Here is a 21,401-nt window from a genome sequence, read left to right as displayed (position 1 = left end):
GGTTCTTCTCTGCCTGCAGCTGGGCTTCTGGTCAACCTCAGCCTGGAACCTCACCAGGGAGCAGGGGACAGAGCTGCTTCCTTTGGTGGAGCAGAGAGCAGCAGACACAGAGTCCTGATCCAAGATGCTTATGCTTCAGTGATACCCAAGGTGGTGGCGACATGAGGCCATACACAAAACTAGAGAACTCACACACCTGCGGGGCTGGGCAGGTCACCTAAGGGACAGAAGCCAGCCAAATACTGCCAACTTTCACCTGTTGGGCCCCAGGGAAACATAGGGCTGTTGTGCTCAGGTCTCTTAATTGTGTTGTAAGTCAAGCTAGAAATTTGGATTTTTAAAGATGTAATCTCCCATCTTTAAAATATTAGCAGCCAATTTTAAAAATTGTTTTTAATGTTCTGCTGTGCATACTAAGTATGTCTGTGGGCAGAAGGAAGCCCAGGGACTGCGCCTTTGAGATTTCTGCAGGATAGTAGGGGATAAGAGTATAGGGCTTTGGGACAGACTGCACCAGGTTCAAATCCCTACCCTCCCACTTCCTAGCAGTACAACTTAGATAAATGACTTGATATCTCAGCGGGGATCCTAATGTCCTCTTTCAGCCTTGCTGTAAGTTAAACAGATAATGAAATGCCTGGCTTTTAAAATACCAGGTCCAGTGGCTGTCAGGTAGTAAGTGCTTAAGGAACATTGCTATTGTTATCCCTGTTGTCAAGTAGGTGTGAAGGGGGAGCTGTCTGACTTTGCTCCTAGGAAGCAGGAGAGGTGCTTGTATTGTATCCTGTCCTTTAAAGAATCTCTCTGGTCCTCTAGCACTGAAGAAATGTCAGCTTTCTGTTTGCCAGGAAGACTCTGTCAGCAAGTTCTTCTGTACTGAGAAGTAAAGGATGCCATGAGCTTGTGATTGGTCAGGACAAAAGCAAGTGTTCCTGGAGCTTGTGCTTTAAAATGAACTCCCCCTCTTATTCAGAATTTCTCACCAGTGCTCACGGCAAACTCCCCAGCACCTGTGCTCCTCACTGGGCATTGCAGCATCCTGTGTTTGGTCCGTGCAAAGAGACGTGAGAGGGCATCTTCCCGGCATGGAATGTTCTGGACGTTCTTCCTTGCCACCCTCTGGAGCAGCAGAGAGTCCTTTCCCCAGAGGGGATGCATTTTCTAAATCTGAAGACACCCTCCTCTTTCCTCGGGCTCAGCCTGCTGTCTGAATCTCATAAAAGGAGTGAGAGACAGGGGAGGGCTCGCTCACCCGGGTCAGACGTAGGGTGTCACCAGAAACAGAATCATAAATTGTTGCAATCCATGGAAAGTCAAGTTGCTCCACAGTCTGTCCCAGCACAGCGAAGTGTTCGGATGGAGCCACAGACCAGCATTCAAAAAGAATGCCGCAGGATCTCAGTCTTAAAATGTTTTTGTTTTGTTTTTTTTTTTCAAATAGTACAACACAGAATTATATTCATACCACACAACAAAATTTCTGGGAATTCTCTCCATATCTCACGTATCCAGCAGCTGCTGCCTGCTCCCCAGTTTCCTCCAAATGTTCTTCCCAATGTAGCCGGAGCTGTTCTGGTCTCCTTGCCCTGCTCTCTTACCTTCCAGTTCTAGAATCTTCTTAACTCTGCCTTCCCATGTGACTCAGGCTCACCTTCTCCTGGTCTGCGCCCCTGGCCCGAACGCCAAGCAGCGCAGTAAGAGCAAGCAGCAACAGAGTCTGCATGGGGATGTTGCTGGTTAGGAAGGCTGTGAGTGCATGCGCGCTCACATGCTGCGATGCTGCCCCATCGCATTCGTAGAGCAGATGTTACCGGCTCAGGGAGAAGCCATTCCAGAGAACGCTCTCTTGACAGGCAGAATGGTAGAGAAGCAGTGTGAGGAGACTTTTCATGGGCAAACAGGGCAATCCCTATATCTGCGAAGGAAATCCCACTCTTTATACCTCGTGGAATGGGGCTGATCTTTTGATTCACTACACAGTGGGGCAAGCAACCAGGTAACCTATGTTCTGTTGCCAATCTCATCTTGATCTCAAGGGGAGGAGGAGATCCCCAGCCTTTCCAATGAAAAAAGAAGCCATCTCTTTTTGCTTTCGTAGTTTGTTATGGGGGACACCTGGGTGGCTCAGTCAGTTGAGCTTCCGACTCTTGGTTTCGGCTCAGGTCATGATCTCAGGGTCCTGAGATGGAACCCCACTTGGGTCCACACTCAGCGGGGAGTCTGCTTCTCCTTCTCCCTCTCCCTCTCCCCCTGGTCAGTCCCATTCCCCCACCTCCCCCACTCAGACTCTCTCACTCTTTCTAGAATAAATAAATAAACCTTAAAAAGAATAGGTAGTTTGTTGTAGTCATAGAGGGGAAACTTTTGTACTTCTGATGGCAGGGGTGGACATCAGATCCTTAGATCCCTGTGCTGCCCTGTCCCGGTCATCTGGCATCCATTGCTGGCATCCATGGCTGATGAAACTTGCTGTCTCTTCTCTCCACCCAGTAGGGAGTCCTGATGACCCACCCCACCCACCCTCTGAACCTGGACCCCACCTCCCTTCCACAGTTTCTCTGTGGCTCAGACATGTTTTCTTTCTGGCCCCCTGGTGTATTCTTCCCTCTGCTCCCACTAAATAATCCTTTCATCCCCCACATGTTAACCTCATGATGGGCCCCTGGCTCCCTTAGCCACCTTCCACATCCCCCACCCCCCAGAGAGTTCATGGGGACACTTCACTTTTCCACTCTCAAAACCCTACTTTTGGGATTCTCTGGCTAAGCTGACAATATCACAATTTCTAGTCTTCCCTAGATGCCCATGCTCATGCCAGGGCACTTGGCAATGCAGGGAAGAAAGAGTAGGGCCCTGCTGTGCTAAGCTTCTTCCCAGTCTAGCTCAGGTAACTCTCCTTGACCTGTCCTCCAGACCTTAGCTCAGGGTTATCTTTGCCAAGTACCCCCAAGGCTTGGCACCTCTAAATTTCTCCCATATTGTCCAAAGAGCATTCTTTTCTTTTCCTTTCCTGATGGAAGGAAACTCACCACTATGTCATATCCTCCTCTCACCTTTCCTGGGTTGTAGGTCATAGCTGCTCTTCTCTTTCCTGGAACATTAAACCTCTACATGGACTAAATGGCAGATAGGATAGAGAGAAAGGATCTTGTTTACCAGAAAAGGGGAAATATATCAGGAAGTATTTATTTTTTTAAATATTAGCACCATTTCACTTATAGCACGCTTACTTTTGTCATAAGACAGATATGGTAGATAACATTTTCCTATTTTCCAGTCGAGAAAACTGAGCCTCAGAGAGGTTAAGAAAACTGCCAGGGTCACACAGCTTGTTGGTGGCACAGCTGGGAAGAGCATGTGGCTGTTTTGACCCTGGGGTTGAGTGCTCCTTCGGTGGCACTGTGCCGCTTCCCCTGCTAGGACTCCCTTCTCCTCCAAGAGGCTGTGAAGTCAGCCATTGGGCACCATCAGCTCCACCAATCTGCTCCCCTGTCCCTTAAAGTGATTATAAAGTGGAAACCATGAAATTAGCAGCTGCAAGAACGGCAGGCATTCTGCCTCAAATAGGCACAAATCCTGGAAGCCAGCAGTTAATGCTGAAGTCACTGTGAGCTTCATTTAATCTTTTTTTTTTTTTTTAAGAGATTGCCAGCTATGAATGTCTGGGAGGTGGCCAACGATCTGCTGTAAGCACTTAATAATTTGTAAGTCAAACCCCTCTATTGATGGCAATGTGATGTCGAAATCACTCAGCTTAACAACGCACATTGAAAAGACAAATCAATTATCCCTGGGTCTCTCCAAAGGTGGCTTGGGAAGGCAGCACATGGATATGTAAGTATGTATAAACATATATATTTAATGGAGTGTGGAAGGAATAAAAACTGGCATAATAATTGAGGAATCTTTCGGACTCCCCCTCTCCTGGCTGGGAAACCTGCCCAGCCATGAATCCACAAGGCCCCTAGATCAAGTAGGAGCCATCTCCTTACCCACTGATTTAGGAAGAAGGGAGGCTCCCACTGCCCACAGCAAAGGTTCCCGAGCTTACTCGGGCCCCATTCTGTGCAATACTCTTATGCAAGAAAAGATGGGACAACCCCACTCCATTGCCTTCTCCAAGCCCCCTTCAGTTCCCACCTGGAATTGTATGGAAGCTGTCTAACCAGCCTCCTTGACTCTAAGACTCTGCCCTCTACAATCCATTTCTATGGAGAAGTCAGAACAGTCTTTTGAGAACTAAGGTCAGATCATGTCTTGCCTGAGCTCACTTCCACTGATGACCCATTGTATTTAGAATAAAATCTTTTTTTTTTTTTTTAATTGTGGCTGATAATGCCCTATATATTTTGACCACTACCTACTTCTCTGACTTTCTCTCACACTTACACCCAGCATGCCTCTTCTGGCCTTCTTTTTTTTTTTTTTTTAAGATTTTAATTTATGTATTTGAGAGAGAGAGACAGTGAGAGAGAACATGAGAGGCGAGAAGGTCAGAGGGAGAAGCAGACTCCCTGTGGAGCTGGGAGCCTGATGTGGGATTCCATCCCAGGACTCTGGGATCGTGACCTAAGCAGTTGCCCAACCAACTGAGCCACCCAGGTACCATCTTCTGGCTTTCTTGATCTTACTTGAACAAGTCAGGATGTCCTTTGGGCCTTTGTTCAACTTCTGCCCAAATGACCAACTTTCAACTTAGCACATTATTCAAGTCTAATTTAAAATGTTACTTCCTCTTTTTTTTTAAAAGACTTTATTTATTTATTTGAGAGAGAGAAAGAGAGACAGAAGTGAGAGAGCATGAGAGGGGAGATCAGAGGGAGAAGCAGACTCCCCATGGAGCTGGGAGCCCAATGTGGGACTCGATCCTAGGACTCCAGGATCATGACCTGAGCCAAAGGCAGTCTCTTAACCAACTGAGCCACCCAGGTGCCCTAAAATATTACTTCCCCTTGAAGCAGAAACAGATTATACTCTTTTATTCCTTTTAGCACATATTTTTATCTGAAACTTACTTATTTGAGTCAATTATTCATCTGCCTGCAATGGAAGATTCCCAAAAGCGAGGAGTTTTTCTTTCCAGTACCTAGAGTGCTATTTGGCTTATGATTGGAATCCCTGGGAATCTGGATTGACTAGACTAATTCCTTTCTCCCCCTACCTGAAGAAATAACATATTAAAATTTACCAGAGATTCAGTCACTCATTTTTTTCAAATTTATTTCCACAACGAATATTCACCAACTCCCTTCTGTTTGCCACCTTGTGCAGCAGGCATTGGGGCCACAAAGTAGTCCATGACCTCGAAGAAATCAAGATCTAGAAAACACCATGAAACTTCTTCAACATGGTAACAAATGTAACAAAGGAGTACATGATCTACTCAGAAAATGGACCCCTAGGTCAGGGCTTTTCAAAGAAAGGATTTCAAAAGGAAATAAATCTTGGGGCAGCTGGGTAGCTCAGTGGGTTAAAGCCTCTGCCTTCGGCTCAGGTCATGATCCCAGGGTCCTGGGATCGAGCCCCACATCAGGCTCTTTGTTCAGCGGGGAGCCTGCTTCCCCTTCTCTCTCTGCCTGCCTCTCTGTCTACTTGTGATGTCTCTCTCTGTCAAATAAATAAATAAATAATCTTTAAAAAAAAAAAAGGGAGATAAATCTTGAGCAGTAACTTGGAGGATGTATGGGAATTAGGCAAGCAAGGAGTTGAAGTATTCTGAACAGCACAAACAAGTATCAGAAGCTCCTCCATCTGGCTAGAGTAAATGATTCTCATGAAGGAGAAGCAGGAACTAAAGAGGCAGATAGGGCCAGATTAAGAGGACTTTGTAACATTAAGGAGTTAGGACTTCATCTTGAAACAACTATAAACTTTTAAGATAATCACTTTGGTCCCAGTGAAGAGGATGTGTCTCTCAGAGGAAGAAAACATTAGTCTTAAGAGACCCTGTGGGCCTGGATTAGGAGAGTGTGATAGTTTCCTAAGACTGCTCTAACAAATTACCACAAAAAAAGAGAAATTTATTGTCTCACAGTTCTAGAGGACAAAGGTCCAAAGTTAAGGTACAGGTAGGTCGTGTTCTATCTGAAGTCTCTAGGAGAGGATCGTTCCTTGCCTCTCCCAACTTCTCGTGGCCCCAGGTGTGCTTTTGGCTGGTGTCTGCATCGGTCCTATCTGTGCCTCTGTCCTCACATGGCTGTCTTCTCCTTGGTTGTCCTTGTCTCAGTATGGTGTTTCCCCCCTCTTACACCAGCACTGCTCATGTTGGACTAAGGTCTTCACTAATGACCTCATCTTGATGGTATCGACAAAGACCCCATTTTGAAACAAGGACACATTCACAGGCACTTGGGTGTCTTAGTGTTTTCAGGCTGCCCTAAAAAATACTACAAACTGGGTGGTGTATGAACAACAGAAATTTATTTCTAACCGTTCTAAAGGCTGGGAAATCCAAGATCAAAGCACTGGCAGATTCAGTGTCTGGTGAGAACCCTCCTCCAGATTTTAGGCTGCTGACTTTTCGTTGTATCCTCACATGGTGGAAAGAGGGCTAGGGAGGTCCATGAGGCCTCTTTTATGAGAGCACTAATCCCATTCATGTGGGCTTCACCCTCATGGCCTAAGCATCTCCCAGAGCCCCCCCCCCCCGATACCATTACATTGGGCGTTGGGTTTCAACATATGACTTTCGCAGGGGAGCACAAATATTTGATTCTTAGCATAGGAGTTTAGATTTCAGTACATCTTTTGGGGGGACATAATTTAACCCATAACAGGGAGTAAAGGGAAAGAAGGGGGAAATTCCAGAGTTGAATAGAAATGGATTCAATAAGTCTTAGAAGCTAAGCAGATGTGAAAGTCTGAAGGAAAGGTGGTGGTAACCTAGAAAGATTCCCACATTTTTGGTTTATGTGATCAAGTAGAGGGTGGAGGCATTCGCTAAAATATAGACTGTATCGTATAGGATATAGAACACAAGATCCCTGTTTCTCTTCTTCAAATGCTTAGCCCATCAGCCAAAGTAATCTTAGTAGCCTAAAGAACTTCCTTAGAGAGGAAGAAATGGCCAAAAAAAAAGGTAACCACACGAGTAAAGAGGGAATATTACCTCCCTCAAAATTCAGACCAGAAGCCAAAATGGAAATCAAATCACTGAATTCAGTTGATTTCTTAAAAACGAGAGCCACAGACCCAACCTGAGTTTTCCTTGTGGAGGAAAAAGAAGAAGCCTGTTTTCCCAGCCTAATCTGTTGACCCTTCATTCATTCTGGAGCCAAGCTGAAATCAATAGTGTCTTGTTTGGTTGGAAAACCTTAGGAAAGGGAGGCCACGGCGTAGGCCAGAGCTTACTTGAGCAGAGCGTTCACAAGCGCAGGAAACAGCCGACTACACAGGTAAAGCACCCTCGGCGGAGGCCCCAGCCGCCCAGGGTCTGGTTCTGACATGGTTCATCCGGTGCCTGTGGCCGAGCCTCTTTGATGTCCAGACCAAACACGACCCGCTGTCCCATGGGCATCGGCGCCTTTCCGCATGCATACCTGGAGGCCGTGGCTCTGGGCGACGTCTGCCCGCCCGTGCTTTGAAACAGAGTGGGGCGGAGGTAGGTGGGCCACCCCTGGGAAAAGGCTGACTGGATTCGCAGGCACCAGGCAGAGGCGATGATGCGGCGTTTCAGCACAGGGCTGAGAGGAAGCTTGGATAGTGTGGAATGAAATCTACCTTCCTTCCACTCAGAGCCCAGTTCCACCTCCGAAAACCCCAGTGACGGGCTGGCTTATTGGGACCGAGACATTGCCGGGTCAAGGCCAAAGAGGCTATGACCTACCACATTTTACAGATTGCTGACAGACGGGCTTACTGGCCTTCACACTCTGGATTCTTCTGGACATTTTCCCTCCCTCTGGTTCTCCTGACAGTTGGAAAGCCTTGTGTGGCTTAGCTGCCCTTGACAAGCTTTCTGTTGCCTGAGGCGGGGAAACCACCTCTGCTCTTAATCTGACCCAGCTAATTGGCCCTGAAGAAGTAAATTATGTAGAAAGAGGAGCTGTCTGTGACTCTTGCCACATATATCACCTAAGTATAAGAGACACAAAGAGTGACCACAGCCTTCTTATAAATCTATTATGGCCTCTTGACCTCCGAGCAATAACAAATAGAATTCTTGCAGGCTGTCCTGAAGATATGAAGACGTTTTGTGAGAACATCTGGCATTCATTGAGTCAGGAAAAGGAAGAAAAAAAAAAAAAATCACAAGCCCTGGGACAGAATTTCATTTTCTTTTCATGTTGCCATGTGGGTGAAGGAGCCCTCTCTGTCTTTAAGCAAATGTGTGTGGGGGGGGAGCAGGGGGGAGGTTGGTGGTGGTATGTGAGCTCCCTTTCAAGTTTTAAAAGGGGCATAAAAATGCACATGCATTTCTGTGAAGAAGTTCTCTGGCAGGGGGAGCATCTTTTTGAAGGGGATGTCCGGTTATTGTAACTTGCTGTCAGTATGTCTTCTTTCCTTCTGCTCCTGTGAAGTTTTCTCTGTTCTGTCCTCTGGGAGGACCTGGGTCACAGATGATGGAATCTATAGGTTGCTCAGGGGACACCAGAGTGTGCAAGCATGACACGGTCAAGAGCCCAGAGGGCTCGTGTGCACCCTCACTCATTCTCTCTCCCTCCTCTCTCTCTCTCCATTTCTGTAGACTTTGTCTCATCAGCTCAAAACCAACAAATTCAGATTCCCCTTGGAATGCAGTGGAAGTTTACTTCTGAAGCCTGGATTTGCCTCTTTCGCATAGGATAAGCATATGCTCTCCTTCCCCCACACAATAGTTGGCCTCTCTTTGATCAGTGAGTTTAAATCAGAATAGGTCTTAGGTAGCCAAGGTGGCTTAAAATGTTAGCAAACAGTGGGATCCCTTTTAATTTTTAAAGGGAACTCTAATTCTACCCTTTATGACTTGCTTAATTACCCTGGGCCCCTGAACAGCTGTCTATTGATTCCAATTAACATGATTGACATCTCCTCTGGAAGGTAAAAGCTAATCAACTACAGGGTCCCCCACTGAGAATTCATTTCCTTCTTGGAGTCACTCCTGGGCAGGAGGAAACTTAAATAGAGAATTGAGAATCAGCACCCACAGCTCTGATTTACTCTTTTATATACAGTCCCACAGTGTCTTGTGCAGGGGAAAAAAAAAAAGCCTAGCAATTTTTTAAAAAATGGCAATTTATTTTTGAATCAAACTAGTGTTAATTCTGTTGGCTTTCCTTTTCCTTCTTTTCTATTTTTTATGAATCTAAGTTGATCCCTTGAATGTTTGATTTCCTTTTCCTTTCCAGTTCTTAAGGACCCACAAAAATCTACTCCTGATTACTTCTGACAAGTTCAGAAGTTGACATGAACTTTCTAGTACAGCCACATTTCAGCTTTCCATCTTTGGGATGCAGATCTTGATGGTTTTCTTGATATTTTCAGATTAAAAACAAAAAAGCAAATAAGAAGGAGGTTATGTCTGGTAACAAATCAGGCCCTATAAAGACAGCAGAGGGCTGGAATGATGCTGAACCTGACTATGCACTATAAAACAAAGAGAGCCAACAAATTCATTCAACTTATATTTCTGCCTATTATGTGCCAGGAACATGGAAACTTCTAGAAGGGTGGGTGTGATTTGGCCTTGATACCTATGGCATCCCCTTTCCTCCATGTGTATTCCTTTGGGCCAGAAAGGAAATCTAAGTGTTACAGTTGGCAGCAAGCTCAATACGAACAGTGTTCTGGGGTTGCCAAGAGGAAAAAAAAAAAGGACTAATATAGTCTTCAGAGTATCCAGTTCAAAGGGGGCAAGTGGTTAGGCAAATCGTCACACTGATTGGCATTTTATTTGACTATAAATTTCATTAGAGCAGACGCACTGTTGGTCTGGCTGAACACCACATTCCAATAACCTAGCACAGTCCTTGGCATGTCACAGATACTGAATGGCGATTTGCTGAATGAATGAATTCTCTGGGCACAGACCCAGTAATTTCAAAGAAATGTGGGCCAAATTTGTGTTTAGAAAGCTGGGCAGAGAGAATGATTATTGGATGATGGGACAGATGGACAGACCGATGGGCAGACTGGATAAGGTGAGACTAGAAGAAATGAGATGAAGTGTGATTTTGGACAAACACATAGAATAACTAATAAAGCTCAGTGTTCTACTCAAACAAGAGTTTGCAGACTGAGTGTTTGTACATCAGGAGATCTAGCACTGCATCCCTAACTGTTGGTTGAGTGACCCTCCTTCAGTTGGGTTGAGCGATAGTGAGAAGAATGGCGGAAGGGCCCTGACAGGAAGCAGTATGGTCCGGCAAATCCCGGGCCAGCGGGCCTGTTCATTTCACTCTACTGACCGGAGAAAGTGCTCTCCTGACACACCTCTTCTTTTCTCTCTCATTCTGGAGCCATGCCACTTACTCGAAGGACAAATGAGGAGGAAGGGAGACAGCCAAGGAAGGATAAATGGTTCAGCTCTGCTGGGAGACCAGGGTCCCAGTCTGGTTTTGCAAGGCTGCTCCCTCCCTGGGGCAGATCCAACAATTGTGGCAGCATTTCTTGACCAAAATGGAACCAACAACCAATAAAAACAGCACTACAAACGCACCCGGGGAGCTACAGGACACTTCTGTTTTGTTTCGCTTTCACCCGTTTCTGAATGTAGGTTTGTGTCTAACAGATGAAAGCGTGTTGGCTATCATTTGTCAGCCCCAAATGTCGGTTTCTGTGTCTTAATGTCACTTCCCCTTACCACGACAAGAAATCTTCAGACAATTAGAAACTTCCCAGTTTCCTGCAGGAAGGCCAGAGCCCTCAACCGGACTTCCTAGAGGGAAGCGAGTATTTCTGATGCTTCCCTTTAAAGCAGTTTTTATTGTTTTGCTTCTTATAATTTTGATTTCATGCTTTTCTGTATATTGGAGCCAATATATTTTTTTCCAACTCCAGATATTTGCCTGTTCCCTGAGAAAGTTCCCGTGCCTCGGGGGTTGACAAACGCGTGACATGGCCTCACCCACTGCAGCAGCCCCAGGGGCCCCTGGCCGGCTGTTGGCTTCATAAGACACCTGCCTGACTGTCCTCTCTGTTCAAGCTGGGTTTGCAGTCGTCCGCTGAAGAAGGTCCAGGACAATGCTGGTCACGGTGTTGCTCAATTCCTAAGGCCCCAGCTCTGGCCTGTTCTTTGCTCAGTCTAATCTGAAGCTCAACATTCCGAGAGCAGTATCTTAACTAAGTGGGGGATTTTTTCTGAGCAGCTGAACCAGTGGAGGAAGGGAGCTGAGTTCCCCTTTCCAGATTGTGATTCCTTCCAGAGGAATCCCATGCCACCTGCAGAGATGAGACAAAGTCGGTCACTATAACAACTTAATGTGGCTACTATTATCTGAAGCAAAAATTCTATGGCATTTAACGTGCATTACTGTTACTCAGATCTGAAACTCAGAACTTGGACCGATCCTTGCTTTTTATACTCAAAGCTCAAAAGTACAAATAATTCTGAGTCCTTGGCAGCAACAATGGAGGAAATCTGTAGGCAAACTAAATATCTTACTTCAAATGTTCATATCGGTGGTGTTGCTTGAATTCCAGTAAGTCTGGTTAGGAAAGTCACTCTCCTTATTCTTGTCCCACCTCATCTGTCACCCCAACTCGATGACCAGCTTCACCAGGACAGAGAGTGTCTTACAGTTTGAGGAGCTGTATTCAGTAAAAGATCACTAAGGACAGTAATAAGGAATAATAATGGAAAATGTTCTTCATTGAATGCTTACCAAATGCCTGGTTTTGTTACTAGAATGTTTTATACCTTATCACGTTGCCCAGAGGTTAGGGCAACTCTGTAAATGAGCTGATGATGCTGTTTAAGAATAAGGAAACTGAGGGGTGCCTGGGTGGTTCAGTGGGTTAAAGCCTCTGCCTTCGGCTCAGGGTCCTGGGATCGAGCCCCGCATCGGGCTCTGTGCTCTGCAGGGAGTCTGCTTCCCTTCGTCTCTCTTTCTCTGCCTGCCTCTCTGCCTAGTTGTGATCTCTATCAAATAAATAAAATCTTTAAAAAAAAAAAAGAAGAAGAAGAAGAAGGAAACTGAGGGGGCACCTGGATGGCTCAGTCAGTTAAGTGTCTGACTCTTATTACAGGCTCAGGTCGTGATCTCAGGGTTGTGAGGCTGAGCCCCACATCGGGCTCTGTGCTCAGCATGGAGTCTGCTTGAGATCCTCCCTCTCTCTCTGCCTCTACTCCTCCCCTAGCATGTGCTCTCTCCTTCTCTCTCTCAATAAATAAATAAATCTTAAAAAAAAAAAAAAAGAAGGAGAAGAAGGAGGAGGAGGAGGAGGAAACTGAGGCTTTGGGAAGTTAAGCAAGCTGTCTGAGAGACTACCATGGACTGAATGTGAGTGTTTGGACCTTGTCTGCTGCAAAGTCTGCTCTGAATCCCTCAGCTTCTCCTTTCTGCTTTGGATTTCATTCAAAGGGCTTTCAAAGAAACAAAGAAACAAAATGAATTTGGGGGCAAGATGTGGATCTTAAGAGTAGTGAATTTGACATTTTGCTCCATTTTGTTCCCTTCTTTCCTTTCTCCTTTACACAACCACTTACTAGACGTTGTGCTAAGCCGAATGTAGCCTGGTCCCGCTTTCAAGTCGCTGGTCGCCTAGAAAAGCAGGTGACCATACAGTGCTTCCTTGCCGCGCAGCGGGCCGAGGGGCTTCGTGGAACCAGTGCATCCTGCAGCACAGGGGAGAGCAGCCAGCAAAGGAGGGGTGGGAGGGCTCCCAGCAAAGAAAGACGTGGTGTATGAGAAGGCCTGGAGGCAGGAAGGCACACAACATAGTCAGGGAGAGACAGCACATCCGGGGGAGTTTGGTCAGACCAAATGGATTGAAGGAGCTCTCGTGCAAAATGCTGGTCATAAGACTAAATGGAAAGGTCATTTCAAGCCATGCTATGGTGACATTTGGAGGAAGCTAGAGGCAGAGATCCCAGTAAAGATGGAGGCCAGCCCCTGTGCTAGGACAGAAGGTATCAGAGATGAGGTAAAGGGGTGAATTCAAAAGACATTTCAACTGTAAAATCCACAGGGCTTAGAGACAAATTGTCATTATCAGCCGGCATTGTCCGCTGGGCTGAGGCTGAGGATGTGGCTTTGAACGGGTGGCGAGGGAGACATCCCCAGTGCAATCTGAGACATGTTGCCTTTCGAGATGCCTGCAGGACATCCAGGTGGAGAAGTATATTTTTTCAGCTACGCATTGTGTTTTGTGTTTTTGTTTTTATTTTTTCACAGTCTACAAATAGAACTTGACTCCTCCTTCAAGAAGTGAAGTTGCCAGTAAAAATAATGTCAGCATTAGCGTGTCTTGACTGTGGCTGGAGTAGGGCCCCTGTGGCAAAGCCCAGAATATAGAAAGCAAATGGTGGTTGTTAGCAGTCGGGGACAGGCCCCCAGCTGCTAAGTAGGGATGTAGGCCTGGAGAGGGGGCTAGAAGGTTGAGGAAGGATGGGGGTGGGGAAGCAGGCGAATTATCTCTAAGAAGAAATCATTTTTGTTTTTAATTTTATGCACATGGGGCTCATAATACTTGTAGGAACAGGGCTTAGCGATGGAGAGAGATGGAGAGATAAGAATGAGCCTCCCTTATTGAGGGGCTGGGGAGCACTGTTGCTTTCCCCTGGACTGATTTTGGTGCTCACAGAATGGATTTTGGGTGATGATCAGCAAGAAAGCGACTCCCAACCCTCTCCTGGCTTTCATGGCTTTCTTCATGCTTTGCTACATGTGCAGCCCCCTCTCAGCCCTCCTCTGCCCAGAGTGCACCCCAGAGTGCACTTCTTCTGGAGAAGTTTCAGATATACACCAGAGATTATGATGACTCTCTCTTGCACCTTACTTTTACTTACCTACCTAAAGGTCGAAAGGCACCAGCATCTTCTGCAATACATCACATTCTAGGAGCCTCACCTCCCTTCTTGTATTCATTTAGGAATGTTTCATTTCTGCAAAAATGGTGCTGTGATCTTTGCTTTTCTATGCATGCCTTTCATCCTGCGCTCACAATGTGCTGTGCAGATGTTCCACGGCCAGACCCTGGTGCCCCCTAATTTGCTCTGTGATACCTCGCTAGTTACAGTCCCTCTAGGCCATACGTTTACCTGCAGCTAGGCACACAAATAGGACACGTTGGGACGATGTGGTCTCCTCCATGCGTGGCCTTCTACTTCTCTGCCTTTGCTCATCAAACTCTCTCCATACTCTCTGCCTTCTCTCTTCAGGCCATACAGCTCCCTCTCAACAGGTTGCGTTCATTTGCTAATTCGATATGTCTGTTTCGAGTGGCATTGTAAGTATTGTGCCTGTGTGTCCCCAGGGATACAGCCATGAACAAAGAGTCAAGAGTCCAGGAGCTCATAGTATAGTGGGGGAGAGGACAGAGAAGTCAGCATAAACATACCATCTGGTATGTAGACGCTAAGGTAAGGGCAATTGCAGGGTGCTCTGGGAACGCAGAACTTGGGCCCCTTACCAGGGTGAGGCAGTGCAGGCCTCCCATAGGAAGTAGGAGCTGGCGTGCTATGGTCTGGTTCCTGGATCCCGGGTCTACTCTTTACAAGTTGTATTACTTCGGGCAAATTACTTAACACCTCTGTGCCTTTACAACGTGATAATGAATTTAAAACTTAGTAAAGCACCTAGCACATAGTAAATGCTTAATAAGTACACCTAGTAAGTACACTTCATTCATTCATTCATTCATTGACTTCCTCATTCAGTCACTGCCTGCTGAGTACCGACCCTATGCTGGACAATGTTCCCGAAGATGTGAAGAGGTGTGGCCAGGTCTTGGAAAATCAGTTCTTCTAGAAAGTAAATTACTTCCTCCCAGCCCATTTTATCCTGCATGGACTGTATTTGGAAAAAGTCTTTGAAGTGATATTAATAGAAGTTCCTTTTGCTGCCTCTAGAAGCTGCAATCAAGAGGCCTTCGCTAGGGGTGAGGGAGAGCCCGGGCAGGGAGCGAGTAGCAGGTGTAGCTCGGTCCAGCTTGCACATTTCAGGCTCTTGTTCAGCTCCGCTTGGCTCCCGCTCACTGCAGCCTTATAGCAGTCCCCCCTCTCCTGGGACCGCAGTGCTCCCAAACGCCATCTCAAATGTAGGTCTGCTGGGTGCCTGAAGGTTTGACCAACACCCACCACATCTAAATACTTGCAATTTTTGGAAATAAAATGCACCGGTCCCAGGGGCTCTTCCTGAGGGAGAACTTGGCCATCTTACTGACGCATTCAGCTGCAGCTGCTTAGAACCCTCACACAGAGGAGGTGGAGAGTCCGTAAGCCAGTGCTGTCCTCCAAGACCAGAGCACGGCCCAGCGCCTCTAGGGCTGCGTTGCCCTAGAGCAGCTCTGAACCGGGGAAGAGTCCTCCCCGTGCTGGGATGGACAGGGGCTGCTTCTCCAGAGAAAATAAACTTGCATGGTACAGAACCAGGGAAGGCTAGACTTACTGCTATCGTGACACTCCAAAAATGCAGCCGTAACGAGTCTCCTTTTCTGGGTCCAGAACTCAGAGCCGGGTTCTTCAGCCCCATTGAATTGAGAGATGATAAGGTACCATGGTTTGGGGTCATTCCCTTTCCAGCAAAACCTTGTCTTTTTTTTTTCCTTGAGGTATAATTCCAGTAACACAGTATTCATCATCTTAAAGTATATAGTTCAATTTCGAATACATTCACTCTATTGTACAACCATGACTGCTATCTAATGGCATAGCATTTCCATCACCCCAAAAAGCAACCTGCTATCCATTAGTCTCCCTCTCTCCATCCCCCCCTACAGCCCTGGCAACCACTAATCTCCTTTTTTGTCTCTATAGATTTGCCTGTTCTGGGCATTTCATATAAATGGAATCACTCATGTGTACCCTTTTATGTCTAACTTCTGTCACCTAGTATAATGTCTCCAAGACTCATTCATGCTATAAGTATGTAAGAGTACTGCACTCCCTTTTTTTGGCTGAGTAATATCCCATCGTATGGATAGAGCACTTTTTGTTCATCTAGGCATCACCTGATGGGCATTTGCCTTGTTTCTACCTTTTGGTTATGATAATGCTGCTAGTGGAAACTCATGTGTAAGTTTGTGTGTGGATAGGTGTTTTCAGTTGTCATGGGTATATACTTAGGAGTGGGATTAGTAGGTTGTATGTTAATTCTGTGTTTAACTCTTTTGAGGAATTTGGGAAGAGTTTTCCACTACTGACTTCACCATTCACGTTCATGCAGTGTATGAGAGTTCCAACAATATACGAGAATTCCATTGTCTCCACATTCTTGCCAATACTTGTTATTGTCCTTGATTTTTAAAGTGTATCCATCCTAGTGCCTACTAGATGTGAAGCGGGGCCCTTTCTTATGCCTATTAATTCGGCTGTTACAGGCTTTTTCTACTTCTGTCTACCCATAGCCATCTTATTGATGATCCAGAATTTTTCCTAGAACAAAAAGAAAAATGATGGACAGTTTTTAATATTTTGTATCTCTCATAGTTACATCCTTCTTGTTAACCCAGCCAGAATCTGCATAATTCCAATATTGAGCTCCCAATTCACATACCTTCCAAAGACCAAGCTCCCTTTTACTCCTGTTCTTTCCTAATTTTATTACCTGAATTTGAGAAACCATAGATAGCTACTCCCCCTTAAAGCCGCCACCCTTCCCTCCCTGGGCAATTGGAGAGAGGAGAGAAGGAGCTCATTGTTTTCACATTCATCTCTTTATTTCTAAACCAAGGGGTTAATGAAATGTACAAATTTCTTTGGAAGAAATTAAAAGCAAAGCATAATCACGTCAGAACTTACTCTTCAAGAATTTGTGCTTGAACCTAGCACCAGCTAGAACATAGCTAGTGTAAAGTGTCTTCAGGAGAGAATTTAATATGCACATTATTAAATTATATTAAACCAGCTTCAGGGAATGGAGTGTTTTCATGTATTTTAGTTGCATGTTCCTATTACTTCTATGCATTGGGGTTATGACTTAAAAATCTTTATCATTAAAATAAGTCTGGAAGGATCTCCAGCAACCAGTGAAATCATCAACTCATTGTATATAGTTGTGGGTAATCTGTGCATATTTTGTGACTCAAAATTTTCTAGTAAATTTAAATGGCCATGTGTCTCAACCAGCCCATATTAATGAGGTTTTTATTCAGTTGGATTTCTAACAAGACCAGAAGAGTGAAATGCAAAGCAAAACAGACTTAAGTTTGAATTCCAGCTCTGCTCTGGCTAGATGACCTTGGGCAAGTCACTTTTCTCAATATGAGATGAGATTCTGGTATATAGATTTCAGGGCTGTTTTGAAAAGTAAATGAGATAACTTATGTAAAGTGTCAGCACAGGGACAGTCACATAAATAGCAGGCATTCAATAAAGGGAAACCATTAGTAGTAGTACATTTAAATAATTGGTGTATTCCAGAAATGGTGCAAGTAAACACTTTTTGTGTGTGTGTGTGTGTGTGTGTGTGTGGATAATGAAACCTATTAACTAGATTAGGAAACTGATTTTTCAGGAACCCTTTTTTGTAAATGGATGAATCGCTTCGAGTTTTATTTGGTTGAGATACATTTTATTTTTTAATACTAGGATTTCTTGAAACAGGACACACCTATCCAGAATCTTAAGGCCCCATCTCCTGTTTCTGAAAAATACCACGGTTTGATTCTCATGTTGGCAAATGCTGGTGAGGCAAACAAACACAACCTCCCCCACACCCCCACCAACCTTGATATGAGCAGACTGTGTGTGAGAGCCCAGGGTCTATAGACTGAAGGAGGTACCAGCTCCCGGGAGGAAAAAAAACCAATTTTGCTAATCTTGTTCTCCATTGGGATTTTAAGAGAAATCTCACAAAGATGTTTTGGTTAAAATGAAAGCAAAGTGCTCAAACCATAATAAGGGTCTCAATTATAACCCTGGGAGAGCAGATGGGCACCGGATTTGATAGAGAGGACCCTTTAACACATCTGTCTTTGATAACTTCTAACACAGAGACTGGCGCCTTTGAAATTAATGGGTCACTCCAAAGCAGTGTTTTAATAATGCGACTGAGAACTTTTTGTTATGTAGAGCAGTCCTTACTGGTGCTGACTTAGAGGACTGAATTAATTTTCCATGAGTTCATAGTGCTTTAGGCTACTATTCCAGCTTCTCCTAGTTTCTGGGTTTGTTTGGGGTTTTTTGTTGTTGTTGTTTTTGTTTTTTAATGTGTAAGCTTTTTTTCTTTTTTTTTTTTTTAAGGGTGATTTGTTTTAAGCATCTCCATATAAAGGTTTTGGGGAGCTCTATTTTCTCTTTGATCACTGAATGAGGGATTCTAGAGAGCTTGAAAATTCTCCAATAAGCCCTATCTCACTTTGCTTCCAAATATTCTTCTACCATCTTCCATTTTACTTGCATATGTCATGGACCAGCAATGTACACACAGCCACTGAATCCAGAAGGCAAGTCGGGGAGGCAAGCTACCCTCTTGGAGAGAAGTGCCTTCTTTAGAACTGTAAGATTTGAATGAGGAATGAGATCCATTGCTTATTTTTTCCTTTTCATTCCAAGAAGGATTCTTAAGGCTCTCTACCAGCTCACTTGGGTTCCTAAGAGATTCTATCCTCAGAAGTCTGGTTGCTGGAAATGAGGGTCTTGTCTAGTGGAAATAGAAAGTACTTACTTCACCGTTACCCTATCTTAGCAAACTCAGCCTCCTCATTTTGGGAAGTATTTTCCAAATACTGTACTCCACACAGATTGGCCCCACTCTCTGAAGTCCTATAGGAACCATACTGTCTGCAACATCGGGTGTAGCATTTAATCATCCATAGCCATTTATCAAGTAATATATATTCATGGCATGAAAAAAACAGGAACTATCTTTTTGCCTGCCTTTCCCAACATTTTATAAATATGTCATATTTCACTAGCTTGTAAGCACAAGAATTGAAGCGTGCCTGACATTTACTTTTATAGGAAGGAAGGTACAAAGGAAGGGAGGGAGGGAGGGCAGGCCCATGGTTGTTCTATAGTTCAGAAAACTTAATCTAAGTGCTGAGGCCACTGCAGATGTAATGGATTGGGAGTGAAGGGAAGCTCTCCAAAATCTTCCCTGCACATCCTCCTGTGTTTGAGGTAGATGCCCCACAGTATCTGGGACTTGGCTCCTTCCAGCACTGTTCACATTCAGTTGTTATTAGCCATGTGCATGTCTGGCACCCCCACTATACTATGTTCCCCGAGAACAAGGAACTTGTTCTGTGTCTGTCTTGTTTGCAGATCCATGCCCAGTGCTTAGCACACAGCCTACACACAGCTCAGTACATGTTGGGTGAATGAATAAAGTTGTTCATGAACGAAAGAGCCGTGTAAATTAGTTGGGGGTTCTCCAAAGAAATGATCCTGAAAAACAGTATGTGCATACCCAAGGTATTTAGAATTGATTTGGAGAACGGTACTGTACTTCTGTAATTTAGTTTGGGCATCATGGTACCAGGAATCACGAGAAGAGTGACAGATATGGAATGTTGGGGCCAGTAAGGAAATTATGGGCGGCTGAATGTTTCTCAGCCTTCTGCATGTTGTATCGACAGTACACCTATTACTCACCAGCTCCATCAGTTTCGGAGCCTCACTTAATGCATCATCATTGCTGGGGAGTAGGAGGTGGGGAGTAGGAGAAAGGAGCAGGCTGTAAGAAAGATTTCTGTTCTCTGATGGTAGTAGCTAAGCAGCAGTGGTAGGATGCCTACTGGTGGGATTCTTCAGGTCATAATGTATGCACAAGACCTCTTTTTTTTCCCCCTTTATTAAGGGATAATTGATTGAGGTCAGAAGTTTTGGAGAGTCCTGGGAGATTTTTAATCTAGTGCCATCATGCAAAGCTTACTACATCAATAAGACGGTTCCGTAGGGGGATAGAGGAGTAATTGAGATGCCACACCAGCTGGAATCCAGATGAAGATACATTTGGAAGCTTAATCACAATCATGTTCTACACTAAATATTCATCCGTCTGTCTCCCAAAGAGGACAGGAAATTAAGTTGTCAAGGGCAGGGGGGATGTGGATTTAGCTGAAAGAAGAAACCCACACCTCAGCCTTAATCTCTAAATATGCAAGACTGTCTTCGATGGTTGAAGCAAAATCCTCTCCTTTCCAGTTTTATTTTCTGAGAAATATTTGAGCTGTTTATACACAATTTATCAGCTTTACAGTTACCGAAATGGACTGTTAAGATAGCTCAGGCTCCTCACTGTGGGATAAATACAGATGAACAATGCCATCTCAATAGAAAAATGCTTTACTGAGCCAATATAGAAAAGTATTAAAGTTGTGTAAACACGCGAGGAGCAGCAGGGGAATTCCTAAACAGAGTTGACGGGCTGTGATTGCACATGCCTTGGGGTACTGTGTCCTGAAAGTTGAACTAAACCCCCCATATAGTGAGTAGGAATTATATTGTGTACTGTGGGTATTCATTCATTTGTTTGTTTGTTTGTTTTTCTTTTCTTTTTCCAAGTTCAACTCTTAGGGTCCCTTCAAGACATCTAAATTTCATTTCAAAGGATGATTTGAAAAATGTGTGTTGCTGCCATACATTAGATGATCGTCTCCTTCATTTTGGTCCGACATTATGAATAAAACATTGGCTTTAATGAAAGGGGACAGTGTCCTATTAGAGGAAGAGGTTATATGAGGCAGGGTGTCATTGGATGCAAGTAACAAAAAAATCTCCACTCAAATCAGTTTTCATAAGGTGTACAGGCCTCCCTGCTCTCTGAAAGTTCGCTCGATGCCCACCATTTTTATGAAAGGCCCACCTTAGTACCTGTTTTTGCTAACTGCAGGAAATCCAAAGAGGATTTTTGCTTTTACAAAATGGTGACTGCTTCTTTGCTTCATGCCACTTCAGCTTACAAAAAGCTTCATAGGAATCCTCTACTTTTGGATAGCAGGAAAAACCTTTACTTCACACGATAGAAGTCTTTAGGTAGGGGATACCTGAGATGCAGGATATTAGAGCTCCTGTCCTGCTTCTCCATGGCTCTCTTGGTGCTCTGCCTCCCCCAGTGTGTTGACACCATTCTCTAACTGGGACTTAGATGGCTGTAGGACATCCCAGCTATCACATCCTGATGCTTGAATTTCCACCAAATCCAAGTTGTCGTCTCTTCTCTAGGCATTACTCTTAAGGAGTAAACATCGTAGAAGCTCATTAGTAGAATTGCTCTCACATGAAACCTACCTCGGCCAGTCCACTGATGATGATTTTACAGCCATCTTTGCTTGGAAGTGGTGGTGGAAACACACCCATCCTGTGAGTAAGACATAGC

General features: G+C 44.8%; 1 protein-coding gene across 1 annotated transcript in view; it reads left to right on the top strand.

Annotated features, from left to right (window-relative positions):
• SLIT3 (slit guidance ligand 3) overlaps positions 1 to 21,401 on the top strand; it is a 582,494-nt gene that overhangs the window by 225,866 nt on the left and 335,227 nt on the right. The gene's annotated exons all lie outside the window — the stretch shown is intronic.

The sequence above is a fragment of the Lontra canadensis genome, unplaced genomic scaffold, assembly GCF_010015895.1.
Source record: "Lontra canadensis isolate GAN:19392208 unplaced genomic scaffold, GSC_riverotter_1.0 scaffold5, whole genome shotgun sequence".
NCBI lineage: Eukaryota > Metazoa > Chordata > Mammalia > Carnivora > Mustelidae > Lontra > Lontra canadensis.
Note: the sequence above shows the minus strand (reverse complement) of the source record. Positions and strands in the feature narration are given on the sequence as shown.